This window comes from Drosophila sechellia, unplaced genomic scaffold, assembly GCF_004382195.2.
Source record: "Drosophila sechellia strain sech25 unplaced genomic scaffold, ASM438219v1 U_291, whole genome shotgun sequence".
NCBI classification, from domain to species: Eukaryota; Metazoa; Arthropoda; class Insecta; order Diptera; family Drosophilidae; genus Drosophila; species Drosophila sechellia.
This window is the reverse complement of record NW_022611236.1, coordinates 6,948-17,399: the sequence shown is the minus strand read 5'-3', so window position 1 is coordinate 17,399 and position 10,452 is coordinate 6,948. Positions and strand designations below refer to the sequence as shown.

Genomic DNA, 10,452 nt, shown 5'->3' with positions numbered 1-10,452 from the left:
TATAATCAAAAATTATATGATAGGGACAATATCATATGCGTCACTAAATTGATGACGAGGTGTTTGGCAACTTGACACAATTCATTAAAGTCTTATATTAATTATATGATAGGGACAATATCATATGCGTCACTAAATTGATGACGAGGTGTTTGGCAACTTGACACAATCCATTAAAGTCTTATATTAATTATATGATAGGGACAATATCATATGCGTCACTAAATTGATGACGAGGTGTTTGGCTACAGGAAAAATCATTTATTTATCGAATCATCAAGCAAAGGATAAGCTTCAGTGGATCGCAGTATGGCAGCTGCTCAACCACTTACAACACCTTGCCTGTTACAAAAGTCGTTTACAATTGATTCTAGGCTTTGTCATTGTATTAATAATGCTTTTATATGTAACTAGCGCGGCATCAGGTGATCGAAGATCCTCCTAATTTACTATGTTACAAATTACATTGGCATCACATCCATTGTCGTTTATAAAATAAATTATAAACTTTAAATGGTTTAGAAGCCATACAATGCAAATTGCCCCTTATTTATCATTGCAGTCCAGCACGGATACGACCTTAGAGCGTTCAGGCATAATCCAACGGACGTAGCGTCATACCACTGTTCGCTCGAACAAGTATTGTGCCATTGGTCCGTACTGCGGTTCCTCTCGTACTACGCAGGAATGCTGTCGCAACAACGTTTTGTCATTAGTAGGGTAAAACTAACCTGTCTCACGACGGTCTAAACCCAGCTCACGTTCCTTGCATGGGTGAACAATCCAACGCTTGGTGAATTTTGCTTCACAATGATAGGAAGAGCGACATCGAAGGATCAAAAAGCGACGTCGCTATGAACGCTTGGCCGCCACAAGCCAGTTATCCCTATGTAACTTTTTGACACCTCTTGTTAAAAACTCTTTAAACCAAAAGGATCGATAGGCCGAGCTTTTGCTGTCCCTGTGTGTACTGAACACCGAGATCAAGTCAGCATTTGCCCTTTTGCTCTATGTGTGGTTTTGTCCGCACTGAGCTGGCCTTGGGACACCTCCGTTATTATTTGAGAGATGTACCGCCCAGTCAAACTCCCTACCTGGCAATGTCCTTGAATTGGATCATACCTGAGTAATTGGAGTTATACCAAATTTTCAAATCAAAAAATACATAAATGCATCGTTTTATTAAAGAATTTGTTTGCGATTATATAACAAATCGTGATACTTTGATCAAGAAGCTTGCATCAAAACCCAATACCATAAGATATAATAAATATATCCGTATAATGGCTAGGAAATGATACACGTTCCATTTAATCAAGTAAGTAAGGAAACAATAAGAGTAGTGGTATTTCATTGACGATACCAAACCGAGGTCTAATATCTCCCACTTATTCTACACCTTCTTATGTCTCCTTACACTGCCAGATTAGAGTCAAGCTCAAAAGGGTCTTCTTTCCCCGCTAATTATTCCAAGCCCGTTCCCTTGGCTGTGGTTTCGCTAGATAGTAGATAGGGACAGTGACTTTCGGACCTCTCCGAACTTGTTTTACGTGGCGTGTTCCACACTGAAGGGATTACAACCACGACACCCTGAAACACCCACAAGTGGTGCATGTATCAACATGGTGCATGAGTCTGGATACGCCAGACAAACGTCCCGACTGGAAGCTATAGCTATGTACATAGCGACCACCCCGGTAGCAATTCGAGTACTTGCTTGCCGGGCAAGCACTCCCCCTTGCTGAGGAGCGAGATCTACCTAAAATCTCTACTGATCTCTGGGTCACAGCACCCGAGTTTTGCGCAACTAGCACCGTAACTCAAACGTCGAACACGAAGGCTCTACCCGCGATATGGGTATCAACCACAGCCACCACGATACTCCACCAGGGGCCTACCTCAATGTGCTGTCTTGGAGCAGCACAACCCGTGGTACGAAAGAGAGGCTCGGTGGGCCTCCTCCTTTTGCTCCGACAAGCATGGTTAGAGGAACCAGTCGCTATATAGTCGCCTCTTACGACAAGCAATGCGGGCTGTGAGTATTCTCGCCGCTAACCACACGCGAAGTTTTGGGCTAAATACCCTCCTCCTACGGAACACCTCGTCCGCAAAACGCTGCCAGCGTTGAATCCCTGCTGATCTTCCAGGATTTATTGAAGGTCCAGTTTTCGCCAAGGCGCTGCACTCCAAGTCCATCGAGGTTCGCAAATCTGCATATAGAGGACAAGCGCACAATATGTGCATCCAGTCCTCATATGGATACCACAAGCGCAAGCAGTGTATCGCTGAGGGCTCTCCCTTGCAAAAATGCGTTTAAACGACCCGTGACCTGTCACAGGAAAGACGCCTCATCGAGAATCAAAGCTTGGACTCGATAGGCGGAGTGACGTATGGATGAACTTGTGCGTCACCCGTCCTGGTCGCTGTCGTCATCCCATCTGTTTTGCCAATTCTGCAGCAAGCACTCCTCTAGGCGAGTCTTCCTCTGCTTCCAGCTTAGACACGTAGTGTCTCGCCGTATAGCCAGTCGTTCTCCTCCAGCGGGTATCCACGCTTCAGCTGTCTTGACCGCTAAAAACTTAGCAGCCAAGTTCAAGCGGGGAGCTCGCCAAGTACCTGCAGTGCCACTGTGGACACTGTTCGGCATACCGAAGCATCCAAGCAGGATTAGCCTCTGGCAGGAGGCTAGTCGTCTCGGGCGGCTACCTGTTCGCGGTGTCAACCATACCGGGGCACCAAACAGCCAACAAGGTGCATGAGTCGTCATATATGGTCCGCCTGGCTCGAGGACTGAAGCCCAGTCGGCTCGAAGCACACGCGCCAATGCTCCAACGACTCCGGTCATCCGCTGGCGAAGCGAAGCTATGTGCGTGAGGAATTTCATTCCTTCACTGACCGTGATGCCAAGGTACCGACAGCTACGCACATACGGAAGGTTCGCTCCAGCAAACCTCACCGTAGGCGCACGTCTCAAGGCACCTTTCAGCAGCATTATTACCGTCTTGCTGGTCGAGACGGTAACGCCAACTTCCGCTCCCCACGCTTCTACGATGGACATCAGCTCTGCACCTTTTTCCTCTAGCTCAGCTCGGGAATTTCCCTCGACGAGAAGCAGCAAGTCATCCGCGTATGCACTCAGCTGGCAATACGGCTGGAGACGCTGAAGCAGTACATCCATCAGTATGTCCCAGATAAATGGGCCACTGATTGACCCCTGCGGGCAGCCTCTAGTTACCGGTACATCCACAGTACCGGAACTGCTTCGGATCACTGCTCTTCGGCCGGAGAAAAAGCTCTGCCACAAGCCCATCTCCCGGCATCCCAAGTCGGCTAGTCGGCGGAGTGGCAGCACTCCATTCGACGTTGTCGAATGCTCCTTTGAAGTCCACGAATGTGCCGAGCACGTATTGCGCCGGGCTGGCACAAACACTGCTCTTCACGTGCCTCCAAGCATCCTCCACACATCGTCCTTGGCGAAATCCAAATTGCCATCTGCAGCCTTCCGGAAGAACTTCTCTCACACGATTCACCATGATGGCCTCGAGCACCTTACCAAAGACTGGTAGCAAGCATATTCCTCTATATGAGGAGGGCTCACATTTGTCCTTATCTGGCCCTTTGAGCAGCGAGACAACTCGTGGGCACTTCCACTCAGCGGGAAAGTATCCTAATCGGATGCATCGGGAAAACAACGATGCAAGGTGCTCGGGTATGGCGCGCCAGACTGCCTTGCAGATAGTGCCATTAATGCCGTCCAAGCCGGGAGAGCGCCTGCTCTTCAACCGGGCAACACATGCATCAACCTCGAATACTTCGAGGGCCGGTGGGACTTCCTCCGCGATGGCAGTCGGTGCTTCGGACTCCGCAACTGGGAAGAAATTGCGGAGGAGCACTCGTGCACAGTCACCCCAATCGGTGATCATCTCGCCATTCACGCGGAGGCACCCAATCTCCGTGCACTTCCTGCGGCCTCGGCAAATCTTATAGACGCGCCCCCATGGGTCGTCGGCATGATCTCCCACGAAGCGTTTCCACTCATCCATTTTCGCCCTCCAAATGAGCTTCTTGTAGTTGGCTGAGGCCCGCCTCAGGTCGACCAATACACGCTCTATTGCGGCATCATCATCATGACGCCTTCCATTTTGAAGTAGGCGACGAAGTCTCCGGACTTCGCGCCTTGCATCACAGAGGTCGGCAGTCCACCAACGTGCTCTCCTGCTGGGCAATCGGATGGACTTTCTTCCCAGCGCAATATCACATACATTATGTACTATACTGCGCAGGGTCGAAACTTGCTGGTCCAACGGCGACTCTGAGAAGTTTTCCGGAAGTTCGGCTGCTCTACTCACCATTTCCTCCTTGAACAATCGCCAACGTGCATTGGAGAAGTTCCAGGACGGCACAGGAGCTATGCTCTCAACTGCGCGCGCTTGGTTCGGCCACAACAGTAATGATGTTGTGGTCACTCAATTCCCACTCGTCCACTCTCCACTCATATGTGGCCCACATAGATGCTGCCTCATTGACGATTGTCACGTCGATATCGCTTGTAGCTCTGTAATTATCGAACGTGTACACCTCTGTTGACTGGTTTAGGGCGGCGACTCTTGCCTCCAGCATCCACTCTGACAGCAGCTCACCCCGTCTGTAGTTAGCTTGCCCCTCGGCATGACGAGAGAGTTTGCTAAGCCACATGGGGGACACTGCATTCGCGTCGAGGCCCAGGATTGCGGGGTTCTGCTGGCCTGCAGCAGGACCGCATCCATGTACCGGATGTACGGTTCCAGAGGTGCATCATACTGGCAGTATGCGGCGCAAAGGAAGATTGAGCCAAAACTCCCTTTCACGACCAGACATACGCCATAATCTGTGGTGAGGGTCTCCACTGGCATACAGATGGCTTCCTGGTGATCCACTAGGATGGCTGCCTTCCCTCGCCGATCGATGAAAATTCTCATTCCTTCAGGCAGCACATCCATTCCGTCCCCGCCGAGATACGGCTCCTGCACCAGCGCGAACATAGACTCCGATCTCCTGAGTCGGACTCCGAGCTCGATGGTCGCAGCTCGGCCTCGGCCACAGTTCGCTTGGATGAAGCTAAACATTAGTGTCTAGCTTGCACCCTCGCCAGCAACGCCCCGTATATCGGGCAAACGCTCGAGAGCATGTAATGCCCCGAGGGTTGCCCTCTGTGGCGGCAGTTCCGGCAGTCCACCGGGTTTTGGCACTTTGCCGCAGTGTGGCCTTGTTGCCCGCACTGGCGACAGACACTATCCTTCTGCCGGCATTCGCTGACCTTGTGGTCGAAACCCACACATCTGTGGCAGGCGTATGTGCGGACCTGTGACCGGCATCGGAATGAGAACCACTTGATGTAGACACGACCTACATCAAGCTTCGCCATCGCCCGGTCGTCAACCTCCAGCGTCACATTTACTGTGGCGCCGTCAGCTACCGACCACGCCTTGGTCACCAGGTGCACTGACTTCTTAAACTGGGCCAGATTCATTTCGCTGTCGAAGTTGTTTTCGTGGAGCTCCTTCATAAACTCCTCAGGGCCGATAGCTGTGTCGACGTCATATACGACGACCTTCGGCTTCTCGGCCGCATTCCGTGCCACATTTAGGCCAACCTCGGCGAATCTTTTTGAAGCGACCACCTTCTGCAGCTCTCCCACCGAAGGAGTGCGAATGATCGCACCACCACCTCGACGGAGCTCACGGACCTCGTGTACTCTGACTCCGAGAGAGGGTGCAACCATCGTTCGCACCTTTTCCGCTATGTCTTTCCCGATAGCGCAGGGTCGTCGCACTTCACCACCGCTGACCACGTCTCGCGGACCTTGGTAGTCCGCGGGGCAGCGATGGGTGCAACCTGCTGCATCTGGGGAGCATTGGCGGCCCGTCTTTTTCAACAGATTCAACGACGGCGGCGGCGGTGGCGGCATAGCAAGCCGCGTCTCCAGCTCTCCGCACCGGAGCATTAGCGCCAACACCAGCCTCATCGTAGCGGCTGATAGCATATGAGAGCTCTTCCGTGTCCACTTCTCCTAGTCTGCGGAAGCTGCTTCTCACCATGCGCTGTGTGGCCGACAGCTCTGCCATCATGGCTGCTTGCCCAGCACGGGCGGCAGCGGTGGCGGCAGTGGCAGTGGTGGCAACAATTTTAGCAGCAGTGAAAACGGCGGAGGCAGCAGTGTGGTCGGCAGCAGGGGCAGCAGTAGGATCAGCAGCGGTGGCAGCAGCGTGGGGGGGGGCAGCATCAATGGCAGCGTTCTCCGTAGCCGCCCGGGCGTCCTCCAGCGACGAAAACGGCTCCTCCAGTACCCCCACGGGGTCTGGGCACTCCATTCGATGCCAGGGCAACCAATTTCGCCTGCGTTGGCGCCGAGCTCTTAGATGCCAGATGGCTTCTGCGCCTGCCTCGTCTGGACTTCATCGAGGCACTACTTCCGCTCAAGGCACTCGCGCTGCTGTCGCTCTCCATCGGCATAAATACGATGGTGGCTCCACCTACCGTCGACGCCAGCAACCGTATGCTCGTTTACTCGCTGACAAAAGGTAGTTGCTCTGGAACTCGAGCTCCACCTATCGGTAGAGTCTGGTAGCACTAAAACTCTCCCTAGACACAAACCTTAGCAGTGACTCCCACCAATAAGCTTTGTGACAGCTGATCAAAAAGCTTACTCGAAAAACTTACTCGTAAGTTCGCCTTCAGCACGTGCTAAGTGGAAAATTCCCAACAATTAATTGTTAATTACTTCCAAACCGCTTGTTTATAACACACGAAAATTAGCACACGACTTTCGCGGAGCACTAATTCACCGATTTTATTACTTTCCAAACACGGAAAACCAAGTTCTTCGCAATCTGTACACGAGCGCAACGAAAAACACGTCCGTCGTTAATCCATTCATGCGCGTCACTAATTAGATGACGAGGCATTTGGCTACCTTAAGAGAGTCATAGTTACTCCCGCCGTTGACCCGCGCTTACTTGAATTTCTTCACTTTGACATTCAGAGCACTGGGCAGAAATCACATTGTGTCAACACCCGCTAGGGCCATCACAATGCTTTGTTTTAATTAGACAGTCGGATTCCCCAAGTCCGTGCCAGTTCTGAATTGATTGTTAATTGATAATCGTTATAATTGATAAGAACTAATTGGTTTAACCCAAATAGTATTCTTAAAAATTTAGCAAGAAAGTTCCACAATTGGCTACGTAACTAAACTATCCGGGGAACAAGTAACTAACATAAATGCTAGAAACTCTATTTACCCAGAACGAGCACATAAACCATGTTATTGTTTCCCAATCAAGCCCGACTATCTCAATCTTCAAGACCAATCCTTATCCCGAATTACGGATCTAATTTGCCGACTTCCCTTACCTACATTATTCTATCGACTAGAGACTCTCACCTTGGAGACCAGCTGCGGATATTGGTACGGCCTGTTGAGAAGTTTGCGTGTCCCACCATAAATTTTCAAGGTCCGAGGAGAAAATATCGACACAACAGTATATGTCATGCTCTTCTAGCCCATCTACCATATCTCTCTGCGAAAGACTTCCATGGTAGTACGGCTATAAAACAGAAAAGAAACTCTTCCGATTATCTCTCGACGGCTTCTTTATGGTCGTTCCTGTTGCCAGATGAGCACGAGGCCCATATTTAATAACAAACGGATACTCAACAGGTTACGGAATTGGAACCGTATTCCCTTTCGTTCAAAATTATTCAAGTGTATTATATTCGCTTTGTTTATATAGTTAGGCATTTTGTTTTACTTGAAAATTTTCGCTTTCGCCTTGAACTTAGGACCGACTAACTCGTGATCAACCACGTTCACACGAAACCCTTCTCCACTTCAGTCCTCCAAGGTCTCATTCGATTATTTCTACTACCACCAAATCTTACCAATGGCAGCTCCATGCAGGCTTACGCCAAACACTTCACGCATACCATTGTACCTTCCTACTCACTAAAGTTTCAAAATTATATCACAAGTAATATAAATCATCTACTTTAGCGGTAATGTATAGTATACAACTTAAGCCCATCCATTTAAGGGCTAGTTGCTTCGGCAGGTGAGTTGTTACACACTCCTTAGCGGATTCGACTTCCATGATCACCGTCCTGCTGTTTTAAGCAACCAACGCCTTTCATGGTATCTGCATGAGTTGTTAATTGGGCACCGTAACATTACGTTTGGTTCATCCACACGCCAGTTCTGCTTACCAAAAGTGGCCCACTGGCACATTATATCATAACCTTGAACTTCATATCAAGAAAGTTAAGTCTTACCCATTTAAAGTTTGAGAATAGGTTAAGATCGTTTCGACCCTAAGGCCTCTAATCATTCGCTTTACCAGATAAGATTATTTTATTAATATTAAAATGCACCAGCTATCCTGAGGGAAACTTCGAAGAACCAGCTACTAGATGGTTCGATTGGTCTTTCGCCCCTATACTCAATTCTGACAATCGATTTGCACGTCAGAACTGTTTCGGTCTTCCATCAGGTTTCCCCTGACTTCAACCTGATCAAGTTATAGTTCACCATCTTTCGGGTCACAGCATATATGCTCAAGGTACGTTCCAGTTAGAGGCATAAATAATATAAATATACATTATACATAACTATATAGAACGCCCCGGGATGTGTTAATTAGCTATAAATAGCTAAAAAACTAATCCCATTATTAGTCAGTTAATTACGCTATTAGGTTTACATCCAATAACTTGCACATATGTTAGACTCCTTGGTCCGTGTTTCAAGACGGGTCCCGAAGGTATCCTGAATCTTTCGCATTGTTAATCATACAAGAGCATATAATAAACACAAAAATCAATGATAATTATGCCATTATATAATTCCGAAAAATTAACGCTCTGTAATAATATAAATCTATCAGCACTTTATCAAATTAATAACATTTATTCTGTGTTAAAATGCAAGCAATTTAATTGAATAAACTATAAGTTATATTTTATGATAAATTTGGGATATGCTAATATTACAATGTCCTTATATGGAAAAAATGCACATTATTCTTAATAATATTATTTAAATATTACAATTTTAATGATGAATTTTCCATAACGGATATTCAGGTTCATCGGCTTAACCTCTAAGCAGTTTCACGTACTGTTTAACTCTCTATTCAGAGTTCTTTTCAACTTTCCCTCACGGTACTTGTTTACTATCGGTCTCATGTTATATTAGTTTTAGATGGAGTTTACCACCCACTTAGTGCTGCACTATCAAGCAACACGACTCTTTGGAAACATCATCTAGCAATCATTAACGTTATACGGCCTGGCACCCTCTATGGGTAAATGCCTCATTTAAGAAGGACTTAAATCATTAATTTCTCATACTAGAATATTGACGCTCCATACACTGCATCTCACATTTGCCATATAGACAAAGTGACTTAGTGCTGAACTGTTTTCTTTTCGCTCGCCGCTACTAAGAAATCCTTGTTAGTTTCTTTTCCTCCCCTAATTAATATGCTTAAATTCAGGGGGTAGTCCCATATGATTGAGGTTGTATATATAACTATATTTTGCCATAAATTCTTTATATATAAATGATAAAACAATCAATTAAATTCGTTATAAATAGTTCCAATAGTTCTTGTAAGCAAAGTCATTTTTATCCATTTAACGAACCAACGAAGAATAATAACAAAACCAAGATTTTTCTTTTCCGAATCATTAATAAGAGACAATTCTAGATGAAAATATTTCAATTTTTTATGCTAGACATTTCTCAGTATTATTTGATTGAAAAAGAAAATATTTCTCTTCGTTTTTCACATTCAAATGTGAGATAATGTTTTTCATTTCTTTTTTAATATTATGAATAAAATCATTATTTAATCCAATAATACCATATGCTTATAAAAAATTTATAAACAACTTAATTAGCATAGTCTTACAACCCTCAACCATATGTAGTCCAAGCAGCACTATAAAATTAATTAAAGTACATAACAGCATGGACTGCGATATGCGTTCAAAATGTCGATGTTCATGTGTCCTGCAGTTCACACGATGACGCACAGTTTGCTGCGTTCTTCATCGACCCATGAGCCGAGTGATCCACCGCTTAGAGTTTTATAATTCAATTTATATAATGTCAATATTGTTTTTATGAAAGAAATAAAAATACACCATTTTACTGGCATATATCAATTCCTTCATAAATTTATTTTATACCTAAAATAAATGTTGCGAAATGTCTTAGTTTCATATAAGCATTATGTATCATAATAATCTGGTTATGGTTTGCTATTTTGGGTGACACATACTGCAAAATTTATATAAACATTAACCTGATGGATGACAGGTACAACATTGTATATTTTAGGTTGTTGCATTAGCCAACGTATGCTCATAACATAGATGAACAATACATATTCGCAACGCGTGTATATTATGGTC

At 46.3% G+C, this 10,452-nt stretch overlaps 1 non-coding gene and 1 pseudogene across 1 annotated transcript; both read right to left on the bottom strand.

Moving 5' to 3' along the window:
- Positions 1-268: 268 nt before the first annotated feature.
- Positions 269-9,557, bottom strand: LOC116803119 (annotated as a pseudogene).
- Positions 9,558-9,946: 389 nt separating this feature from the next.
- On the bottom strand, positions 9,947-10,125 carry LOC116803117. Its single transcript, XR_004363396.1, has one exon. It is a non-coding gene; the product is annotated as a 5.8S ribosomal RNA (ribosomal RNA).
- Between the last annotated feature and the right edge of the window lie 327 nt (positions 10,126-10,452).